Below are 10,204 nucleotides of genomic sequence, written 5' to 3' on the forward strand. Positions count from 1 at the left end.
CAATACTGTTTGTGGTAGGGCGGTTGTAAAGTACTGTTCCGCAGGGTATGGTCTCTGGTGCCGTGGTTTGACTTGCGAGCCCCGTCTTGCCTTCCTTTGTACGCCTTCTGGTTCCTTCCGAGCGGACGTCCCTGGTCGGATGCCCCAGTCGGTTTTGGTGCGCCAGTCGGAGAATAGCGATGGGCAGGGTTTTCTATGAACCCCGGTCGGAGACACGGGGTCGGAGTCGGAGGCGGTCCTCGGGTCAGGCTTTCCGAGCGGAGGCCGTGCGAAGGCGGCTAGGGCCTGACGCTAGCGCTCCGATCGGAGGGGCCGTTTGGAGTTGGCCTGAGCCTGAGCTAGTGCTCCGGTCGAAAAGATGGGCCAAAGGCGGCCAGGGCCTGAAGTGAGTGCTCCGGTCTGTTGAATTTAGACTCTTGGGCCGGTCCAGAAGAAAAAAGGCCGTCCTTCTAGGCCGAGCCCTGGCGTGGAAGCCGGTCCCGAGAGACCCCGGGTTTATGAACCCGACAAGACGAATGTGAAAGATGACTCATCCAGTGATTCATACGTGAAGTACTCCTCCTCATGGTTGTTGACATATTTGGGTACGAGCAAACCTTTGGTCCGTGCATCCGAGTCTAGCAGCCAAGGTCTGGATCAATCAGGTTCTTCTTTGAGATGAACCGGCGGTTTAGACCGGTGACCTTGTTCCGGCCTAGCTTGGCGCCAGGAAGCCCGACATCTGTTGGGTAGTCAATTCTGCTGCTATGATGAGGGCAAGATTTCCATTGTCCATGAGAACGGCGGTGGTGGCGGCGGCATTAGGAGTAGTGTTTGTGCTGGTTTCTGCTGTCGACCTATTGACGACAAAGTGAGCAGTGGACCAAAGTATGGACTCAGCAGTGCTGGCATTATTGTTTAAGATGGCGATGATGAGATTGCCATCCCTTGAGAATTTTAGCTGTGTCAACCTTAGCTCAGGATATGTGATGGGCTTGTCCCTATTAGCAATCCAGACAGGGGTAGAGACTGGGATATTGTTGAACCATATGCCAATATACCAGCCAAGGGAGGACAAGGTGGACTTACTGATGATGGTCGTCCCTGGAGCTGGCTGGAACTGGAAGAAGCCAAATGCGAACTTGCCATTTTTTGATATGAGCTTCTCGCCAACGATAAGCGTCTGGCCTACCAAGAGAGTATCACCATTATTTGCCATGGTGGTAGGAGGGGTGTGCAGGGAAGAGAAGAGAAGGAGCCCACAGATTAGCATGTAGCGGGGAACCATCAGATCAGGCATGGAGAAGCAGAAGAGAATGATGCCGGCCTAAAGCGCAGATGGGAGGGGAGAGAGGAGTGTCAGTCTATGAGTTCATGGATGGCTCCGCAGGAGTGCAGCATAGCGTGCTGCTCTGCTGTTGAGAGAAGGAAGAAGAGCATTGCATATATATAGAGAGAGAAAGATGTTGAGCGGAATTCACATGCATGCACACAAGATGTAGATATGAACCCTTAGCACGCTACGAAACAACGTATTCAGAGTTTCAGATTGTTGGTCACGAAAAATAATATAGCAGTTCAGACTGCTGATTAGGACAGTAGTACGTATACCTAGTACGATGTACACACTTGGTCTACGTACCCACATGTACTAGGTAGTCCAGGTAAGACACAGCCCACATGCAGGCAAGGTAATCATGATTCATGCATCAAGCTGCCGTCCAATGCAATCCGCGTGTTCTGTTCTGTTCTGTTCAGACTTCAGACAACACAATTAAACGAGCCACCATTATCCATCAGTTATCAGAGTTGTACTCTAATCGCCACCATTCCTAGAAATCGCCATAGAGAAAAATGTTGATACCCAAATATGGTTGTACTCTAATCGCCACCATTCCTAGAAATCGCCATAGAGAAAAATGTTGATACCCAAATATGAACTCCATGGACTAGATGGGGGGTATCGGAGTCTGGCGGCGCACCTCGCAGCGGTGTCCTAGTGTTCGACGCGCCGCGCCATTAGCATATCGCATCTATCGTCATTTTAGTTATCCTTGCTGCACCGTCAGAGCCGGTGATCTTTGTAAGTGTGCAGCCGTGCAGCGGCCTCGGCATCTCGCCGTCGCTCGGCTATGGCTTAGCCTCTCTTAATGAAGCACGTGCCTGTTAGATCGAAGGATGTGTATGTACCTTTCTGTGTAACCCGTATATCCGGATAGGCTCCTCGCCCTTTCAGTAGATGCACCGCAGCCGGTGCCGCGGTGTAGAAGACGTTCAGCTCCGGCGAGATGAAGTCCAGTGACGCCGGCGGTGTCCTGCAGAGGGAGACGGCGGTGGTTGGGGCACATCCCGTCGCTGGCAGCATCTCTTTAGATCGGTATTAGGGTTTCTCTTTGGGTGGGTGTGGCGGCTCCGGTCAACCTCGTAGTCCGAGCCCTCACCCCCACCTTCCTTTTATGTGTGCTGTGCGACAGGGGCCCTCCAACCGAATTAGGGTTGGGCTCCCCCGATCAGGGAGCAGAGATAGGGCCCAATAGGCCGTTGGGCCTATTGGTGGAGATCAACTAACATTCTCCCCCTTGATCTCATTCCATCTTTCACTTTCATATCATTTGCTTTTGTTCATTCCATTACAGATTAGCTCATAGAGCATGTCTCATCGTCACGGTCCATTGCCGATAGACTTAACAGCTACAACTCACTACTCTGTTCTGAAATAGATACTTATCTTTGGGCCTTCTTTTGTCCAGGAATATTTTAGGCTTTCCCTTAAACCTAAGCTAGCTACATGTTCTCTGAACACCACGTCCTCTGAACATGTTGGGTGGTAAGCCTTTTGTAAGCGGATCCGCGAGCATCCTTTCTGTTCTCATATGCTCAAGACTTATGACTTGATCCTGGACTTATCTTTCACAACATAATACTCTATGTCAATGTGTTTGACAGCACCACTTGACTTATGTTGTGAGCATACTGTACTGCCAGATTATAATCGCAGTATTACTTTAAGTGGTCCATAGATGTCGTCAACCACCTTCAAACCGGGTATGAACTTCGTTAGTTAGTTCACCTGCCCGTTGCCTCATAACATGCTACAAACCGTCATATATTGTGGACGGTATAGTGACAGTTTGCTTTGAGCTTTTCCATGAAATAGCTCCCTTTTGCGAGATGATAGAAAATCCACGTCTGGATATGCATTCACTCTCGCATAATCAGAATCTGAATATCACACCATGTGGAGTGAATCAGATCTTCTATATGTCATCATGAGGCCTTTCGTTCCTTGCAAATAACGCAAGATTTTCTTTATCAATTTTAATGTTCTATTTCAGAGTTCCTCTGGAATCTGCCAAGTAAAACCCGGTAACAAATGCCAAGTCAGGGCGTGTTCATACTTGAGCATGTTGCAAGCTTCCGACAACTAAAGCATATGGAACCACTTTCACTTTATCGATTGAGCTCATATTGGTTCCTGTGGCATTTAAAATTCCCATATCTGTCGTCCTTGACTATAGGAGCAGGTGATGGACTATATTTGTGCATACTGAATTTCTTTAAGATCTTTTCCACGTATGCCTTTTGTGACAGTCCTTATACCCTTTTTCTTCTATCTTGGTGAATCTCGATCCCTAGAACGAACGAGGCTTCATCAAGATCTTTCATATCAAGTTTTAAGGACAAAACTTCTTTGTCTCCTATAGTAGACTGACATCACTACTAGCAAGTAAGATATCATCCACATACAGGACAAGGAAGATAAATTTCCCATTCTTAAACTTTGCATAGACACAATTGTCCTCTACATTCTCTTTTAAAACCCAAAATTCTTTATTGACTGATCAAACTTCAAGTACCACTATCTTGAAGCTTGCTTTAATCCATAAATGGATTTCTTTAGGCGGCATCTCATTCGTTCTTTTCCTTCCATGACAAAACCTTTCGGTTGTGCCATGTAAACATTTTTCTCTAAGTCGCTGTTGAGAAATGCCGTCTTTACATCCATATGATGTAATTCTCAATCGTAATGTGCCACTAATGCCATTATGATTCTGAAGGAAACTTTACATGAGACTGAAGAAAATATCTCATTGTAATCAATCCCTTCTCTTTGCATATAGCCTTTTGCCACAAGTCGTGCTTTATATTTCTCTATATTCCTTTGAGAGCCAAGTTTTGTTCTGTAGACCCATTTACAGCCTACTGTTTTGACTCCTTTAGGAATTATTTCCAAAACCCAAACTTTATTGACATTCATTGTTTTCATTTCATCTTCCATGGCTTCAAGCCACTTTGATGAATGATCACTTCTCATGGCTTTTTCAAATGAGGTGGGATCATCCTCCATTTGAAATTCCTCAGTGTTGTACACTTCATAATCAGCAGGAATAGCTGATTTTCTAACTCTTTGAGACCTTCTAGGGGCCTCCACATTTGGCACATCTTCTGTTTGAGGCTGTTGTTGCTCCCCCTCATGTGTGGCTATTGGTTCTATTGAATCCTGAAGAACAGGTTCCTTATTTTCATTCATTGTTGCCACAGGTGGGATAACAACTGGTGCTGGCACCACAGTATCTAGCACTGTCGGTGCAGCTACAGCAGGTAGTGAGAAAATTGGCTCATGAATCATTGGAGTGGGCGCTTGCACCCGCTTCACTCTAAGGTCAATTTCTCGAGCTACCATGCCCCCCCTCATTAATTCGTCCTCTAGGAAGACAGCATGTCTCGTTTCCACAAACTTTGTATGTCTCTCTAGACAGTAGAAACGAAAACCTTTTGACTTTTCTATGTAGCCAAATAAATGACAACTTACTGTTTTGGGATATAACTTCCCAATGTTTGGGTTAAACACTTTAGCCTCAGCAGGGCTCCCCCCACACACGCAAGTGGTTAAGTGAGGGTATTCTTTCTGTCCACAACTCATACAGTGTTTTGAGCACCGACTTTCTTAATACTCTATTGAGAATATGAATAGAGGTTTTAACGCCTCCATCCACAGGCTCAACTATAAGGTGGAGTAAATTATTATACTACCCACCATATCCATCAGGGTACGATCGATTCTTTTAGCTTCTTTATTCTACTGAGGTTCGCCCGGTATTGAATACTGGGCTACTATACCATTCTTTTAGGGTATGTCGACCGTAGTACTCCACCACGGTCAGACCTGACTGTCTTTAATCTTTAATATCTTAAATTTATCCAATACATCTTTTCTTTCTTTGATTGGATAAATATAGTCATAATGGGAGTAATCATCTGTGAATGGATCATAACCATCTACACTCTTTACAGGAAACTGACCACAGATGTCTGTGTGAATAATCTATAAAATTCCTGCGCTTCATTTAGCATCTTTCTTTACATACTTTTCTTTTATGCATTCTCTGCATTGTTCTTAATCTGAGAGCTCTAATGGAGGAAGAACATCATTCTTAACTTGTCTTTCTATTCTCCCCCTTGAAATATGGCCTGAACGATAGTGCCATAATTTCGACAACGCATCGTGAGCTCTCTTATGCCACCATTTCCAGAGTTACACTCTGTCACCAGCTGCTTTATCAGCTGAGTAGCATATGTCTTTGAAGTGTCAGTGAACTGACTCTTTATTCTATCGAGGTACTCGGTGACCGTGTCACACTTTGAGATTTAGCCTACAATTGCAGGTTCAATCATGTTCTTTATCACAGCCAAACTTTTTCTTGTTGGTAGTGATTCATTTCCTATGCCCAAGGAGTCATAGGATATCTTTTTGGGATTCAAAATCCCTCTCTTTAGTTGCCCAAATGGCATCATTCACTTTTGTCTCCCTCACCGGTGCCACAAACTCAGTGGAATACGGTGAGGTGACTACCCAGTCCACCTTAGACAAGATGAGAAAACCAGGTTAAAACTTTTCTTAACATAAAATAACACATCATTTGCATGCCTTGATTCCAACGTTGGTCAAAATCAAAACATACAATTATTCTTATACACTAATTCTACATCACCGTTGGGTAGAAATAGAATTAATGCATAAATCTTTAACTTTCACAAGTGTTCTTACACACTAATTCTACATCACCGTTGGGCAGAAGTAGAATTAATGCATAAATCATTAAAATTTAACATCTGTTCTTATACACTAATTCTACATCACCGTTGGGCAGAAGTAGAATTAATACATAAATCATTAACATTACGATATTGTTATTATCAACGTTGGTCAGAAAATAACAACATCATAATCATGTCAAATCTCTTTTTCTCTCCAATTAAATACCACATTGGTTCAAAATAACTGGAGAATCAACGTTTTCTTTAGCAGCGGAATAACTTTCTTTTTCTCCGATTAAATACCACGTTGGTACAAAATTAATTGGAGAATAAACAATTTCTCTTTAGCAGTGGAAAAACTTCTCCTTTTCTTGAATTTTACCCACAGGGAAAAAATGTATTTTCTATTTCCTTTAATCTATTAATCAATTTCCAGGGAATAAACGTTTTCTGGAAAATCTTTTCTTTTCTCCAGTTAAATATCATGTCGGTTCAAAATCACTGGAGGATGTACTTTTCTTTCGCAGCGGGAAACATATGCTCAATTTCTTGAATTTTACCCATAGGTAAAATCACTTTTCATATTTTCTTTGATATATTTTTCATTTTCCAGAAATTAGCAATTACTGGAAAAGAAAAAAAACTGATCTTGATTCTTTCCCTTTTTTTTTTCCGGCCCAACCGGTAAAACCAGCTCGGCCCAGCTATTCTCCGTTCGCGCTGCCGCACCCCGGCCGCAACCTGGGCCTGGGCCGGCAAAGTGACTCGGCCGCGCGCGCCCGCTTGGGCCGCATCGCTGGCCCATTCCATCTCGGCCGTCCGATGGAGATCGACGGCTGCGCGTCGATTTTGCGCGAACAAAACCGCGGCCGCGTCCTCTGACTGGAAACCCTAGGCCATTCGAAGTCTCTGCTTCTCTCTCTTCTTTCTCTCTCAGCGCCGCTCTCTCCTCTCTCTACCTTGCTCTCTCTTCTCAGCCGAGCAGAACCGAGCCAGACGAGAGCGAGTGGTGGAGCGAGGCGGGCATCCATGGCACCGCCGCCGGCCCCCTCGCCGGCGTGCGCGCTCCCCCGCGGGTGAGCGCGCCGCCGTCGAGCGGCCTGGCCACGGTGACCCCTTTGCCGAGCCCGGCGAGCAGCAGCACCGGTTCGGCGGTCTTTCTTCTCCCGCGCCGGCGAAAGGTTTTCGCGATGCCCGGCGAGGTTTTTTCTTTTCCCGTTCTTCCCCGTCTCCTTCTCTCTTCATACCGACGCACATGAATTAGGGTTAGGGTTTGGGAATGGGGTTTTCACTGTTTTCTTTTCGCTTGTTCATCCGAATGGGATTAGGGTTAGGGTTTCAGTGTCCCGACCCCTGTTCTTTTCCCCTTCCCCTTTCGGATTTGGATGCTTTTCTTTGTTTGACCGATTGGGGTTAGCCCTTTCTCCATGCGAGTTAGGGTTAGGTCTTAGGGTTCTTGAGATCTCTTTTCCCCTTTCTTTTCTCTGACATCCGAATGGTTCTAGGGTTCGATTCTGTTTTCTTTTATGTCTTTTCTTTCTTTTGATTCGACCGATTCGGTTTTCCTTTTTGGAGTTCATCCGAATCGGGATCTAGGGTTAGGGTTAGTTTTCCGACCCTTCTTTTTCTCTTTGTTCTTTTCTGTTTTCCTTTCTTTTCTTTGATTTCTTTTTCTCTTTTGGATTTAGGGTTCGGCTTTGTTCATCTCAAGGCCGAAACCTTTTTTCTTTTCATCCATTCTTTAACCCAGTTAGGGTTAGAGTTCAAGTGCCGATGGCCCTTCCTTTTCTACGATCCGAATGGATCTTGTTTACTTTTCTTATTCTTCTCTGATCCGAACACGGATCTGTTCTTTCCTTTACTTTTGCCGTGCGCCGTCGAACGGTGCGGCTCCTTTCCCCCACGCGCGGTGGCGGTGATGACTGGTAGACCGTGAGTCGGTCTCTCTTTCTTTTGCTTTTACCCGGTTAGGGTTAGGGATACACAGAGTTAACCTGGCTCCGATGCCATTGTTAGATCAAAGGATGTGTATGTACCTTTCTGTGTAACCCGTATATCCGGATAGGCTCCTCGCCCTTTCAGTAGATGCACCGCAGCCGGTGCCGCGGTGTAGAAGACGTTCAGCTCTGGCGAGATGAAGTCCAGTGACGCCGGCGGTGTCCTGCAGAGGGAGACGGCGGTGGTTGGGGCACATCCCGTCGCTGGCAGCATCTCTTTAGATTGGTATTAGGGTTTCTCTTTGGGTGGGTGTGGCGGCTCCGGTCAACCTCGTAGTCCGAGCCCTCACCCCCACCTTCCTTTTATGTGTGCTGTGCGATAGGGGCCCTCCAACCGAATTAGGGTTGGGCTCCCCCGATCAGGGAGCAGAGATAGGGCCCAATAGGCCGTTGGGCCTATTGGTGGAGATCAACTAACAGTGCCAAGCACGCTTTGAAAAAAAAATGAACTCCATGGACTGCGCCCATTCATCCATGTGGAGCTGGTGGATGAACACGGCAACCAACCACGCTACCTCCAAGTCCAGGACGAGGATGACATTGGGTAACTAACTAGTAGCGGAAGTACTCCCTCCGTTCCGCACCTCCAGAATTATGCACCTAAACCAATGTTAGGTGTGAAATTACAAAATTACCCCTGCCTCTGTAAAAGTCGGCCCCATCCTTTCACCTGCGTAGCCTGCGCCTCTTCCCGCTGTGCGGTCTGCAGGCAAGGGAAATGGAGGACACGCGGGCCTCGATATGACCAAACGAGTGTGGTCCAGAGGTTTCCACGTACTCCCATCACTTTTCTGTTTTTTTCTATTGCCATTTTTTTATACATATTTGGTTGCTGACCCTTGCAGCTGCTGGACTGGCAGCTTTAGGCCCTACAGACCCTACAGTGACCTTCGATTGTGGGATAAAATTTGAAACTTCGATTGTGGGATAAAATTTTAGAGGTGCGGAGTAGTTGAGAATCTTGACTAGACAGCAGTTAGGCCCATGACATGATATCAGTCTGTTCGATTGGCTGGTTCGTATCGTTGCTGGTTCGTTTATGTGAGAGAGAAATACTGCTGGCTGGTTCAGATGAACAGTGTTTTTATGAGGGGGCTGGCCAGCCCAGCCAGCCAGTTAGCCCCAGCCGAACGAGCCTACGCAGCACTGGCACCAGGGCTGCCAATGAAGTTACCCAAGCAAGATTCCGATGCAATTCATGCATCCAGATCATGCATGGTCTAGTCAACCGAGAGGCCAGTCAGGAGCAGGACAGGACTCAGGAACCCCACATTCCAAACAGTGCGACACTCAATGGGCATGTCCTGTGCTTCCGTGCAGCTCACCAATCATGCCTTGCCCTCGTCATCCTCATATATCTAGCACAGCAATGCAAAGGGTACGGTGCAGAATATAGCTAGAGATATCCAGCAGGCGTTTCTGCCAGACTAATCTCAGTCCAGGGCTCTAGGGAGTCCGATTTCCGTGACGCTTTCATCGTCCAACCATTCAAAGATGGGGGAAGATATTAGTTTTTTTTTTAGAATTTGGAGAACCTTTGGAAACTCTCATTTGCAAATACGACATCTAAACAAAAACGGATGGAGTATTACATATCTGTGCTAAGTGAGTTCACATATGTGGGCACAAGACATGCCTGTGATGACATCAGTTCACAGAAGCGGGTTAATTTATTATAACTCGATCGTCTCTGATGACAGTAATCAGAGACACACTACTATATGGAGACACATCTATGGCAACTGTCATCAGAGACGGGGAGCACAAGTCTGTAGTGACTGCCATCAGAGACGGGACACCGTGTCTGTGATGAGGTCACGTACGTTATAAATGCACAAACTCTCGGATGCAGGATTATTCCCTGTCTATGACGAGGGTGAAGACCCGTTAGGGGCTCCGACATGTTGGAGACAATCAATCCAAGAAAATTGAAGATATATATCACATATATATGTCCATCACATCACAACAAACTTATTCTTCCGACATCAATAATGCAAGTTATACAATACATATATGTGTTAAAAAAATGGAGCACTGCCCCTGAAGGCCTGAAATCATATCCCAGACCCAGAGCTTTTTGAAGACAAAAGAAAAATAAAATAAAATAAAAGGTGCGGTGCGGTGGTCGAAGAAACTTAGGTATATATCCACTCCATGGAATTGGAAAAAGCAAATAGCAAGCCACA

At 45.9% G+C, this 10,204-nt stretch overlaps 1 pseudogene; it reads right to left on the reverse strand.

The window, feature by feature from the left end:
• Positions 1 to 617: 617 nt before the first annotated feature.
• On the reverse strand, positions 618 to 1,279 carry LOC136515210 (G-type lectin S-receptor-like serine/threonine-protein kinase At4g27290; annotated as a pseudogene).
• Between the last annotated feature and the right edge of the window lie 8,925 nt (positions 1,280 to 10,204).

The sequence above is a fragment of the Miscanthus floridulus genome, chromosome 17, assembly GCF_019320115.1.
Source record: "Miscanthus floridulus cultivar M001 chromosome 17, ASM1932011v1, whole genome shotgun sequence".
NCBI lineage: Eukaryota > Viridiplantae > Streptophyta > Magnoliopsida > Poales > Poaceae > Miscanthus > Miscanthus floridulus.